The sequence below is a fragment of the Rhamphochromis longiceps genome, linkage group LG5 (genome assembly GCF_057381845.1).
Source record: "Rhamphochromis longiceps isolate RC_006_pf linkage group LG5, R_longiceps_female_GT1.1, whole genome shotgun sequence".
NCBI lineage: Eukaryota > Metazoa > Chordata > Actinopteri > Cichliformes > Cichlidae > Rhamphochromis > Rhamphochromis longiceps.
In genome coordinates, this window is record NC_140561.1 from 31,365,785 (window position 1) to 31,379,858 (window position 14,074).

The 14,074-nt window shown below is 39.1% G+C and overlaps 1 protein-coding gene across 5 annotated transcripts in view; it reads left to right on the forward strand.

Annotated features, from left to right (window-relative positions):
- Window positions 1-14,074, forward strand: part of LOC146670329 (plasma membrane calcium-transporting ATPase 1-like) — a 134,251-nt gene that overhangs the window by 42,897 nt on the left and 77,280 nt on the right. The window lies entirely within an intron of this gene.

The following is a 14,074-nucleotide window of genomic DNA, read 5'->3' on the forward strand; positions in this document are numbered from 1 at the left end:
AGCTAAGACAATCAGACTTTTCCACATCATCACCAATCACTGATCGACCGAGAGCCTGATTATTCAGGATTTTCTGAGGGTCACAAATTTTAGTCTGCTGCCACTCAGTTTTAGAAGTTTCACAGTCTAATTTCCCTTATGGCGGCTGTTACAAGATTAATATAAATTGTAGTGAGCTTTTCAATATAACTGAATTGGATTGTACCTGAAGCTGTAGTCTTGAGACTTGTGTGATATAAAACTGCACTCAGCTGCAGAACAGATTGTAATTTATTTTTATTTCCTTTATCAAACCTTCTGTTCGCAGTACAATTTCTGCCCTTCTTCCAAAGATATCTGGTCCTAATAAAATGTATGGTTGACTGGGGGCTTCCTCCTGATGTACAACGCAGCTTAAGGTGCAGACTAAAACACATATAACCAAAAATATATGATCAATAAAATCTTACAGTGGCTATTTGGGATTTTTTATTTTTTATTTTTTTTAAAGGTCAGCCTGCAAGCTGTACGAGATGGGGATCTCTGATGCAGTTAGAGGCGGCTCATTTTCAAGTATGCTATGGATCAAGCTGAAAAGCTAATGATTTATGTGAAAGATAAAGTTCTTGTTAGGCTGAAGGGAACTTGGGCTTTTTGTCCTTTTTAGATTCTATTTTGTGCAACTCCCAAACCTACTGATACAAGGGGAAAAAACTTTGCAACAGGAAATTTATTTTTAACTTTAAGTCTCCATAGCAGCTTCCAAAAAGGCACGAAAATATCAAAGAGTGGAAATAATGACACTATTATGCAACAGTTGCTCATGTGGATGTGCTTGTTGGTGCTTTCAGCCTGTGTGGTCATGAAGTTTGGACTATATTTACAGATGTCACATGGGCCCCTGTAGCCATTTAGATGGGGAGGAGAAGACCTTCAGACAATGTCATCATAGCAATAGCAATGTCTGATATTGTATAGTTATTCCTAAAGGCTCAGTTTGAGACAGGAAAAACCTGGAATAATAAAATGATGTTGGGTTTAAATGTCTGTCACTTATTTGTGGCACTCAGTAGATTAAATTCTTTTACCACAGGACCACAGTCTGCACACTACCAGCTCTGTTAAAGTTTGCCTGTAGATCTTTTAACAGAGCTGGTAGTGTGTCAGAGGCAGACTTGACGTCTTACAAATGAAGAATTTTATGTTTTTGTTTTCCAACCAATTGAAATAGGAAAGTTTGAGATCTCTTCTGGTTATTTTTGTGTTGCTTCTTTCTGAAATTGCATGTTATAATCTTCAGAGTTGATTACCAACATGCCTGATTACACTCTCTCTGGCCTATCCATGACAGCAAAGAGGTTTCCACTTGATCCAAAATGAGCCCTCTGTAAATCTATGGGGTCTCATATTTCATCGCCCTGATGGATTGGATTGTCTAGGATTGCACTGACTCTTTTCTAGAGTTAATAAAAACACTTTTCAACACTAGAGCCCCTAGTTTGGTTCTTTTGGCACAGATGACAGCTGTAGCTCAGGAGGTAGAGGGGCTTGTCTACTAATGGGTCGATTGTTTGATCCTATATATTGAGAAGTCCTCGGATGAGATAGTGAGTCTCAGATTTTCCATGCTGTGTCCATTGATTTTGAGTATGTACATAATGGATTAAAAGCAATTAAAGCGCCAAAGATAAAAGTGCTCTATAAATATGACACCGCCTCCGTTTCCCGTGCAGTTTAAGACCATCTCCAAAGATTGTAAACACAAGATAATTGGGGTAAGAAGATTCTTGTTTTCCCTTTATTTTTCTATTTTTTCCCTTTACCTTTTTTGCCCCTGACTAAAAGCCCAGAGTCATTCTTTAGGTGTAAAGAGAAACCTCGTTTAACAAGATCTATCTAGCGGAAGTAAAACTCTCAAAGTTTTCATAGATGATGATGTACAAAGACTTTTCGTTGCTGCAGCTGACTGTCTCCAGATCACTTAAGGTCTGTTTCCTGGTCTGCTTTTGGCGAAACACAGCAACTGCCAGCATGCGTTTCCAGTGGTTGCCCTGCTGCTACAGTGCAGGTCAGTTCATCTGTGATGGAGGTGATGTGGGCAGAAACCCCAGGCTCTCTTTGCCACCTTCTTCACCCCAAAAATCACCACCCCCACCCCTTTCCTTCATTTATGCATTGGTTTATTTGTTTTTCATATTATTTATTTGTTTTAAACGTCATGGGAGTCATCTGTAAAAAATCTGAATGAATTAGCCTACTATCTTGGCTGTTGCTTCACCACGTCAGCAATCCTTAATAGGTGATACTTGAGACATGTGTGACAGGTTGTAGACTTTGCAGTTTTGGGAAAGCTGGGCCCATTTTCACCCATTTAAGAGTAAATCTTAGCAGGTATCATAGCGGAGTGAGTGTGGCCTGTAGTGTGAAGTTGCTTGGAGTTCTCAGCAGGAGTAGAAATTATATATTATATATCTTATATATTAATATGAATCCATCCACCATATTTGCTGTTTCAAATGAAGGACAGTGATATTTCTAAATCCTGCTTTTTATCTCTTTGCACAGTCACTCCTAGATAAACAATCAGCTGACTACCTAAACTGTGGTTATGGTTGACAGATTTGTCATTGTTCATGCAGACAGAGACGTCAGCAGCTCGGTATCCATTTATACTCTCACAGCATCTCAGTGCGGTTTATTCTAGTCCCATCTTCGAAAATAGAAGTCAATATAGGAAGCAAAGCAATGGCTAAGGTTTCTTCACTGTTTTATGTAGAACATCTCATCTTTTCCAACTGCTGCAACAAACTCATCTGGGAATTTCTGTGCTTCTGCGTTGTGATAGAACTTGTGAAATCTTGTAGAGACAGATTCCTGCTGTTAGGCATCTTGGTTACAAAGAATGGAAGGCGCAAGGCAACTTGGCAGTATCGTCATGAACAATAAGTACCCGATAACCTGAAAATATTAAAATTGGCCATTTTTGACTTTTAGACACATTGTTCTCCTAAGTCCTGATCACAAACATGTAAACTGACAGACATCAAAACTATTCACATATTTTTCATAAAAGGCTCTTTTACTTCCAAAACATAGGTTTATAGATTCAGGTTTCGTAGATCTGACTGGTTAATGGCAGTTTTCTGCTCTGTGATGGGAAGATTAAATTAAAGGGTTTAAGTTGATGAGCCTCAGTTTGTGCTGACTGCCTTAAAGTTTGAAGGGTTAATTGCACAGCCTGAAATAAACAGACAAACGGGAAGCTGGCACTGCTTGCACACATGTCTTGCTTCCTGTGATCATGAGTCATTTACAAACCAGTGAATGAGTGTGCTTGTGTGACTTTGAGCCTTGGGAGCTTTTTTTTTTTTTTTTTTTGCAGTGGAAAACTGTAAGATGAATCTTGCTAATTGTCCATATAGTGTCGCTGTGTGAGAACATCATTAACAGACACAAAGGCAATGTGTGTGGGTGTGTGTCTGTTTGTGGCTCCCTCCAAAGATGTTTTAGCTTTCCGCCCCAAAGAAAAGTCACCAGAGTTGTAACAAAATATGTTTCTCATATTTTACGTTAATTATCATTCATACAACCATCAAACTGATAGAAACAAGAATATGCATATAAATATGGGCATATTCCTCATGTTTTAAATAATTTGACAAGGTCAGTGCATGTACAGCATAACTTGTACATACCCTGACCTTATTATTTGTAACTCTGGGCATATTTAATATGAAATTTACCACTATAACAGTGTATATGTTACATAAAAGAGGGGACAAATAGTAATAGTGATAGAATAGAATATAAATATACATGTACTGTTCAGTAAGGTAACACAGAAAACACATTTGTGTGCACTGTAAGGGACCCAAATATTTTTAGCTGCATAGTCACCCAGTAAAAGCCTATTTTGTGCTTTAAAAAAAACACCCCCCTGGTGGGTGGGTGGGTGTGTGTGTGTGTGTGTTAGCCATGCTGAGGGGCCATAAATCTATAGACACACTGTGGGGACTCCGACATGGGGTATGATTTGGGTAAGCCTCAACATAATTAATGCAAGTCCTTCCATTGTGAAGTGATGGAAACATGACTGTGTGTTTGTGTGTTCTTGTGTATATGTGACGTTTCTGTTCTCTGCAGTATGGGGATTTCCTTTTTCCACTCTGGTCACATGACTGCAGATATGGGTGTGGTCTCCTGCATTCCTGGCCTCTTGCTTTGCTCTCCTTAGGCCATCTGGCATCCTGCGACACACTCTCTCTCTCTCTTACTTACACACACACACACACACACACACACACACACACACACACACACACACTGTCGTCTAGACTCAACTCACACTAGCTCAGAGTAACGTGTCCTGCATGTGGAAAAGCCTGTATGAAGTCACTGACATGATTCAGGACTCAGGACTGTATGTGTGTGGGGTGTGTGTGTTTGCATGTGATTGGTTGTTGAGCGAACCAAGAATCAACTTCTTCTTTGTGTGGTGGGTGTGGGCAGCAGTGAGGTTGAATAGTGTGTGTGTGTGTGTGTGTGTGTGTGTGTGTGTGTGTGTGTGTGTGTGTGTGTGTGTGTGTGTGTGTGTGTGTGGAGGAGGGCGGTGCAGGCTTCTCCTTTAGTATGCAGAGCAGGTGTGTCTGCAGAGGCAGAGAACCGAGATGGAGGAAAAGGAGGGAGGATAACAGCAGCTGAACAGCAGACCGGTCTGATGGAAGATAATGAAAAGAGAGAGATGAATGAAACTGTTTTTATGACCTGTTATTGTGTGTGTTTCACTGCGTGTTTGGAGGAGAGAGAGAGAGACAGAGAAATTTTAAAATTTACATTCAAATCAAATTTCCTTATGCCAGCAGCCTTCTCATAGCAGGCAAAATAATATAAGTGACAGCAGCTGGACTGTGGCTGAAACATCAAATAAAAGATCAAAGTATTTAGGAAACAGTTTGTGATTAAATATTCTAAAGACAGGAAGAGAAGAACTGTCTGACAGGCTGAGCTGTGATGAGGTATTGATCCTGTTTCCTGGTCCAAGCGTCTCCACCATATGAGGAACCCCCCCCCCCCCCCCCCCCCCCCCCCCCCACACACACACACACACACACACACACATACGCACACAAAATCCCCAAAAAAACTGTAGAGGCATATGATTCTCGGTCCCTACAGTTTTGTGTTTGCACTATTCGTGTGCAGCAAGGCTTCAATTTAAGTTTTAAAAACTCGTGGTGCACACTTGAGCCTCCAGCCTCATGCTTTTTCCAAATATTGATTTTTGACGCTTCAGAAAAGAGTCACTCTTAGGCCGTCTAAGATTTCAGTGTGGACTTTAAACGCAGGACCAGGGTTTCTTTTTTTTAGTGATCAATCCAAAGCACACAGCATCGATTTAATGGCTGTCCTCGTGTTGTGAATGGACCCGTCTCATATGTTCTCTCGGCTGAAGTTTAATCCATTAGGAGCGTTTTCTTCCTGCCATGTGTGATGGCATTCCTGTGCCCATCAGGGACCCCATTATTTTATTTTTTAAAATAATTTAGCCATCATCAGTACATCTCGTGTAGTGATCGGTTTATATTATTAGCCTAGCTCTGTAGCTAGCGACCTGGTAACAGATCATTAAATGTCAACAAGGCCAGGGGTGTGAAACACATTTTACTTCACGGGCCGCATACAGCTCAATTTAAACTCACAGGAGCCAGTCAGTAAAGCCATATATTCTAAAAAAGGAAAGAAAACTCAAATTTTTTTCATTTTTATTGTAACTCTATAAATGCATGACAAGTGTTGAGAAAAACAAATGTGTTTTTATGGCTTCAAGAAAAGTTGTTCTAAATGTATAAATATGTGGAAAGTTCCAGAAATGTTCACTCCTACGTAAAAAATGCTGGAATTGATATGTCACACCAGAAATAAATAAATAAAGCTGATTTGGACCTGCTGGCAGGTCTGTCACGGCTCCTGGGCCACATGTTTGACCCCTTCAACTAGCACAGCTTCACCGACCCTCCAAACATTTTTATAGCTGCTGATGACAGTGAAGCTTTTGATAAGAAGCTGAGTGATTTACAACATTAAGAGTTACAGTTGCTAGCTTCTGGAGTTTACATTTACAGCCCTCTGTGTTACTTCCTGTCCTCCACCCGTGTGTTTAGCCTTGCTGCATGATTGCATTTCCTGAGATAAATTGTGGTCTGCCTGCAGCTTAGCTTAACTTTCAAAATAAAATGTAAGCAGGGTTCCTTCCTGTCTTAGCTTTGGCCTTTGGTGGGTTAATTTGTGTAAAGGGAAGCATTAAGTCTAATTAACAAATCTGACTGCTTTTTCCTGTTATTTTCACTTCACTGCTGATGATTTCAGACCTCCGGGCCATGCCAAAAATTTCTCTAAGCAGGAAAAACACTGTAAACATCAGCATCATTTTGTCTAAGGCCAAAGAGTAGCGCACAATGACTTCATTAAACTGCAATGAAAAACATTTTTCAGACGAGTGTGTTAAAGTATTATGATTGATTGGTTTTATTTCTATCTATAGGCTCAGAAACTAGATGTGCAAAAAGCTGTAAACAGAAAGGCACAGTCCTGTAAGATAATCAATATCAAAAGAGTTAATGGCATTGGCTGAGACAGAGCAGGCTGAAAACAGACTTTACTATAGAGCCCTGCTTCTGAATGGATATGCTTATCAGCCTTTGTCACAGCCTTTAGCCATATCCTCTATCATTCTCTGACATGTGATATGTCCTTTTTCTAGTTACCTGCTTGATCTTTGACCTTATATATTATAATATTCTTGGTAATAAACAACCTATAATGATACATTTTCTAATCTGTGTTCTAGCTATTTCATCCCCAGCAGCCTGAATGGGACCTGGCAGCAGATCGAATCAAGCATAAAACATTTGTGTATTTTCTGCATCACCAGCTGAATGTCACTTCATGTGATTTTGTAACTTGTACTGTAACTTTATTGCGCAACTTCCTTCTCTAGTGTTATATGGCTCAATGGGCTAAGAATATAAAAAAAAACCCCAACATTTTTCTTCTGCAGAGAATCCGTTTCGCTCACGGAACGTACAGAAAACGAAAAAAAAACCATCAGTGAAAATGTGGGAAAAACAAAACTCTGAACATAACTGGCTTCAGATCAGGTTATAATGAGCATCAGCTGCTTTGATAATTAACCAGGTAAAAGAGATGCAAACGTGACGATGTCTGTCAGTTTATCCTTTACCTGACTTTGATTAATGGCGGCATTTCAGAGTGACCCCAAACGCCTCATTAATGCTAGGGGTCAGTTTTCTGAATTTGAGGTGACTTGTTTTATTTGTATCAGTTAATTAAGTACGTTTCAGAAAATGGTGATACTTGGTGGAGCTCAGATTGAGCAAATGTCTTCCACGCGTCCAACAAACACAGTTCAGCATCTGCACTGCAGAAGTCTGCAGTCCCGCCAATAATTTATTCAGGAGTCGCGCTGTCTAGATAATTGTGTCATCTTGACGGTGTTTCTGACGTTTTAGGTGCCTTTTTGAACATTTTAACACAACTCTATTGTGTTAATGTCCCGCAGGTTTCTTTATAATAACAATGTGATGTCAGTGCGTGAGTCATTGTGCACCTTGGTTTTGTTTAGTTTAACCAAATGCAGTTAGAACTGCCAAAACATGAATCCAATCCTCTCTGAGGCAGAGTGTGTCTGCAAACTGTTTACATGTGAAAAGACGTGCCTACATGTTTATGTTTTCAGTTGTTTTCCAAAACGTTCTCAGAAATGGGCTCCAAAGCGAGACTCGTTTATGAGAATATTTATTCATAACCAGCTCTGCAGTCTTTCAACTGCCCTCAGTTTTTGAATAATACTTACCAAGTTATAAACACGGCGCTTTCTCCATCTCCACATGATGTGAAAGTGGGATGCCTCGCTTCTGTAACAATTGGGTTCTTGTACTATAAAGTGTTTTAAGGCTTCTTCAAACCACACATATAATCCAAAATAGTTTTTTTTTTTTTCGCTTTCCACACACACAAGCTTATGCTATCGCACATGCATATAAGTTGAGTGGCTGGCAACATGGCAACTACAGCATAATTTAATCTGCAGTAAGAAATAGATAAGACAGACAAAGAACAGACACACTGCCTCTCATGCACGGAAACTGGTTGTCTTAATGCCACGTTGATGCTCCATCTATATTTAGATGTCTGCTCAAAACCTCTTGGGACTTTCTTATCTTCTCTTTGTCAAATATTGAAACACGAAAATGTTGGATTATTTCAGCTGACAGCATTCCCACTGCATTTCCAGAGGAAATGTTTAGTAAAGGTTCTCCACCAAACACTGGATGTTAACACCTTTTAAACCTTTAACTTTCAATGGGAATCGGCCCATTACTGTGGCAAGGAAAGCTGCCTGGAAATGAATGCATGTTCTCTCTCTTTTTTTTTTTTGTCTTGCAGTGAATCAGGGCTCACAAACATACAGAACAGGTTTCAGAGATATCCTGCGGCTGCGTTCAGTATGCAGACAGACATACTATAGGCATGCCGCTGTCATGCATATATGAACAATGTTTGTTGCCCAGTCTCTCAGATACTATCTTTCTATGAATGATCTCTGTGTAGATGAACAACTTGCAAGGGCATGTGCAGTTTTAGCAATACTCTCACGAACACATCACCTGTTTCCAGTGTAGCATTTGGTCATAATTTGGTTACTACCAACAGGTGACGTCTTGGAAACTTTGCTCTGTGGTTTCAAGATCACCAGGCCTTCTGCAGTGTTGCAGAACAACATAAAAACTAACATATCTGTGACATCATATCTAAGTCTGGGTAATGCTATATCGAGTCATCAAAAGTAACATTTTTAGAACGTAAAAATAACGCATTAACATCATTGTTTCTTTTAACAGTGCTGCCGGGTGTTCTTGGCCTCACGTTAAGACTAAAATCTGAATAGTACTTGCATAATGAAAGTAATTCTTTGGCCTTTGTACTCAGTCAAAACTTAACTTGTTAACACCTGCAGTTCTGCATTTAAGGCAAAAATCATAACAATTATAACTTGAAAACTTGGAAAGACGACTTAACACTTTTCCGTTTTTAATCAAATCCATGACGTAGTTTGGATGTCTAGGAAAGTCATCTTTCAACTAGTTCTTGCCCAGTGGGTAAATTTCCGCCTAAATAACCTGCTTTTCCTTTAGTGTTGATGTGAGTGTCATTAGATCACTAACTCTTGCTTACAGTTTTTAATAACTAGCTTCCACCTAAAAAGATTTAAAAATGTACACTATACTCAGTAGTCTAAATTAAGTGTGCGTTTTCTGTCTGTGTGTATTTATACTTCTATATTGTAGATGTGCTGCAGCCTCCAAAATGATCTCGCAGTAGAATTAACACCTCTTTAAAACTGTTACTCATTATAACCTTCATGAAAGGGCATTTAAGAGGATTGTTGCATTAGTTTTAGCTAATAATAAACCGGCACACAAGTGTATTAGAAAGCTACTTCTCATTCCAGCTGGCACTTGGCTAGTGGAAATATTTCATCACCAGTAATCTGAGAAAGAACTGGTTTGTGCGAGTGATATGTAAGTGTGCAGGAGGATTAGCTTGTGTATGTTGACCTGATCGGACCTGTCGGTTTTCACATGTACATTATTCTGTGCAGCTTGTTTGTAGTTGTGATTACACATTGGAGAATTTTCCAGCGTTAGCTAGTTGGACCTGTGTTACAACCTTGTGGTTTTGTGATTTAGATTTTACAAATATATTCCATTCCCATTCGGCAAGTGGTTGTAACATGTTAGGGGCGGGCTACTTTGCTTTTGTAATCTATTGTTTAGGCTACACGATATCGATGTAGGGAAATGAAAATGGGTTTCATGCAGTGACTCTCACATCATAATGGATGGAAGCTAATGCTGCAGCTGCTCGAAGACTTTTTGGTCGTCCACGTGTTTCTCTAACCAGCTGGTAAGGTTTTTGTAAGTTTTAGTGATCGTTTACATTTTTATAATTCTAAAAACAGAGATTGGGTATTTGTCAGGCATTGTAGTGGAGGACTTACTGTCATGTAGACATGCTAGTCTAATAGAATAATACACTAGTTTGAAGGAAAAAAAACACAAATGAGCTAAAAAATAAAAATAAATACAATACTAAATAAATTGCCTTTTTTATTTTAGTTTGTTTTTCAGGACAGAAATGTGAAGTTTTTTACTTCACATTTCTGTCAGTTCACTTAAAAGTTTCCACACTCCTGCTGCCCGCCTTTATGTTTAGTTTAGTTAAATTTAATACACTTAGTGATTTCCAGGAAAAGAAGATGTTTACACCAACTAGCAACTCAGCAGGAGCAACTCTGTAATCTGTAACACCTCTCATTACAGATTACAGTAAGAAAAAAGCAGGATTTTATGACTCCATAATCGCCTAATCTTACACAAACACTAACGCAACAAACAGAAAATCATGTAGTTTGAGCCAGGCATTACATAATTTACTAACCCTGAATTAGCCCCAACCACAAATGCTTGATTAGTTTGTTTGTTTGTGCAGCAGCAGAGAGCAGATCTAATCAAAACTGAAAATGATCAAAAATGAACCACCAGAAGAGGATGCAGCGTTTCACTGGCTCTCATCTCTGTATTGATTTGTGTATGTGCAAGTCATTTTTCCTGTCTTGCTCTCAAACACAAGAGGTGAAAATCCCATTTCTCTCCTGACTGGCATGAGGATTCAGGAGGATTTTTTTCTTGTTGTTTTAAAAACTTTCAGTTGTTATTATGTTCTTGATTTCATTTGAAATCTTAGATTTTACTTTAGATTTGGTTTCCAGAGAGAGATTTTGTTGTTAGCGATAGATGAATTTGTCAGATGCAAGATGCTATAAATTAAGAATCAGCATTAATTATACATGTGTGTATTGACATATACACATCTCAGTAAATTTATATACCAGTGCTTCTGCATACTGCATGTCTTTTGTAAGTGCCCAGTATTGTTTCAGTTATTTTTTCCATTTTTCTATTCTAGTTTCTATTTCTATTTGTATTTTAACTGAAATGTGTCTCCCCACCCAGTTTTAGTCGTCAGTGACAATAACATGGTTTCTGGCCAAGTTCTACACTAATATTCAGTAGCAAGCTGACCTGCACATGAGCTTAATGGCTCTGCAGCTTGTTATGTATGACAGTTATCAGATGACAGCTTCTGTGGGTTTCAATGCCTTTGCAAAGCAGATGAAACAAACCTATTTTTTTCTGCACTGTGACAGTATATGCAACCTGGTGGTGTATCTTCGTGTCATCACTTTGTTCCCCCACTTATGTTTGTGATAAGGAAACAACTTGTTAAAGCCTGACAACCTTGCAAACACTCAGTGACCTGACAGGCTAGAAAATGTGTGTTTTGTTTGAATGAGCAGGTGTGTCATTAGGGTTTAAGGTCAAAATGCTTACCTTCGAACTGAGCTGGGTGTGGTTGTATAGTCAACAAACAGAAGGTGTATGTTGTTTGTGAAACTCCACCCAAAATATGTGGGTTGTGCAGTTTTGTTTTATTTCCATTTCACATTCATGAATGAGGGACTTTTATTAAGTAACAAACATTAATGTTCTGACTAATGTTGCTGATTATATCCATGCTGATAAGACGGTCATAAAGCTTCTGAAAAATACTGCTATTAATAGGAAATTGATAAGAAACTGAGCTATGAATTGCACACTGAAGCTCTGCCCATGTACATCAAAACACACTAAAAGCACAACATGGTAACTCATTTGGTTTCTTTAATGCACATCTGAATAATGAATGTAAACGTAGATATTCGATCTTTTTTAATTAAATAGTCGCACATTTCATCCTCTTATTGCCTCTGTAATTAAGTAATCTCATTATCCATAATTAACACATTCCATCACAGTGACATCATCAACAATTTCTTTAATAACTTAGAACAAACAAGCATTCATTTTATTACCGCGTTCTTATGTTGCGACTAATGACTCAAAAATAGTTACTGAAAACATGAAACCGACTTACGGGATTGTTAAATTATCTGGGAGAGGCCAGTGCCGTGTGAAACTGTGGCGGACATTAATATAAAGCGTGTAAATACAAAAAAAAGAAAAACACGAGCTTTTTCTTATTAATATTTTCCAGTTAACAAAAAGACCAAAAAAAAAAAAAAAAAAAAAAACGAGAGATGGGGCATAAAACAAACTCATCCAGCTCCTCTTTTTTACTTGTAAAAGTGCAGCAATCATTAATAAACGTTGACACAGATGTTGACACAGATAAATCTGTAAACTCTTTACGGCAATTATTTACAATTTATTCAAATCAACTTTGCAAACATGTTAATGTAATTTTGTTTATTTGTGTAGAATGACCCGATATTCTACTTTGTGAAGGACTGCACAGCATCTTTATGCGCCACGTTATTCTTTTTCATTAGCTCTGTAATATTCAACGCTGCAGAACAGAAAGTTTTCTCAAATCTGTCACTGATCAGTGGCTGTGACGAAAGCGGGGAAGGCCCCGTCCCCTTAGGGGGATGTCGATCAAACTGTGCGCACACGGGTTCAAGCTCAGGCTAAGCTGTCACTGTGAACGCTGGCGTTGCTCTAAACGGGAAGAATTTGGAGTCAACCCAAAGTTGAACATTACGCAGGACGTGGTGAAAACCCTCACAAAGAAAACCATCACACAGACTGGGAAAATGTTTATTTAATATGAATTATCTGGTTTTATTCCATCCATCCACTCTTAATATTTATTTTGGATATTTTTTATTGAAATAGAGAGTACCCCTGGATTAAGGGGTACTCTTAACGGCTACCCTGAGGTACCCCTGAGCAAGGTACCGTCCCTACACACTGCTCCCCGGGCGCTGCACTGGTGGCTGCCCACTGCTTCACTGGGTGAATGGGTTAAATGCAGAGGAACTATTTCCCTATGGGGACTAACACGCACACTTTACTTTACTTTACATGTCGAGAAAGAAAAACGTCTTTGATCCTTGTGAGCTCTCGCTCGTACCGCCACGCTGATGTGGAGTGAGTCTCCCTGTGCAGTGTATTTTGTTTCAGGTTGGAAAAATTTGCATTATGTAAAGTCATACTGAGATGGCCATCAGCAATTCCTGTTTGAACAACAATCTCTGTCTTACATTTGATACCGAGCAAACCATGTTAGGATTATTATAAAGACTTCAAAGCAAATTTCTGAAGAGGAAAGCATCACGAATTTTTTTTAGCATTTTTACACAATAAACATTTAACTGTCTCTGACTTGGGAGTCCAGATGCCATCGAATGTAAATGAGGTCTATACTTTGATTAGACGTTCAGTTGGTAATTTCTCTAAGTGAACCAGGTGCCAATTATTGCACAGCGAGCCAGCTGAAGCTCCCACTGTTATATTAAGCATTCACCAGAGCTTTGAAATTGTTCTGTCTGTCCTCCTCAGTCTGAGAACCACTGACCCAAGCATCATCCTGCAACACCTGTACCAAAAACCACCACTCAGAAAATGCTTAACCCCGGCAGTAATGGTAGTACTTCTCTAACAGGGTCTGTGTGTGTGTGTGTGTGTGCACGCGCTCGTCCATCAAAGAGCGCTAAACTGCGAAAAATGGAGGACAGCCTTTGATGTGCACTTACATAATCTGTAGCGATGGGCTGGAGAGTCAGAGTTTGGCCAGACACACATTTTCACACTCTGACCCAGTGGATATCCTCCATCTCATTGTCTCCTGCTTGATGCTGATTGGCTCTCAGAGCTGCATTGCATTTACAGTGACCTCTGGCTCTTCATCTCTTCATCTAGTTTTTCCTAAACTCTTGATTATGGCATCTAATCTTTTCCTGATTTGTAGTCTGTAATTAAATTTGCTGCCTGATATTGTTTTCACAGATGCTTCAGTTAATGAATTCAGAGGCCAACTGCTGTCTTCAACTGCTGTGTTTTATTTCACTGTATAGCTGTGCTTTTGCACACATAGTAAGGCTGAGAAGAAGAGAATATGTGAATAAATCAAGGCCTGTGGGCCAACTCAAACCCTTCAAAATGTTTATATG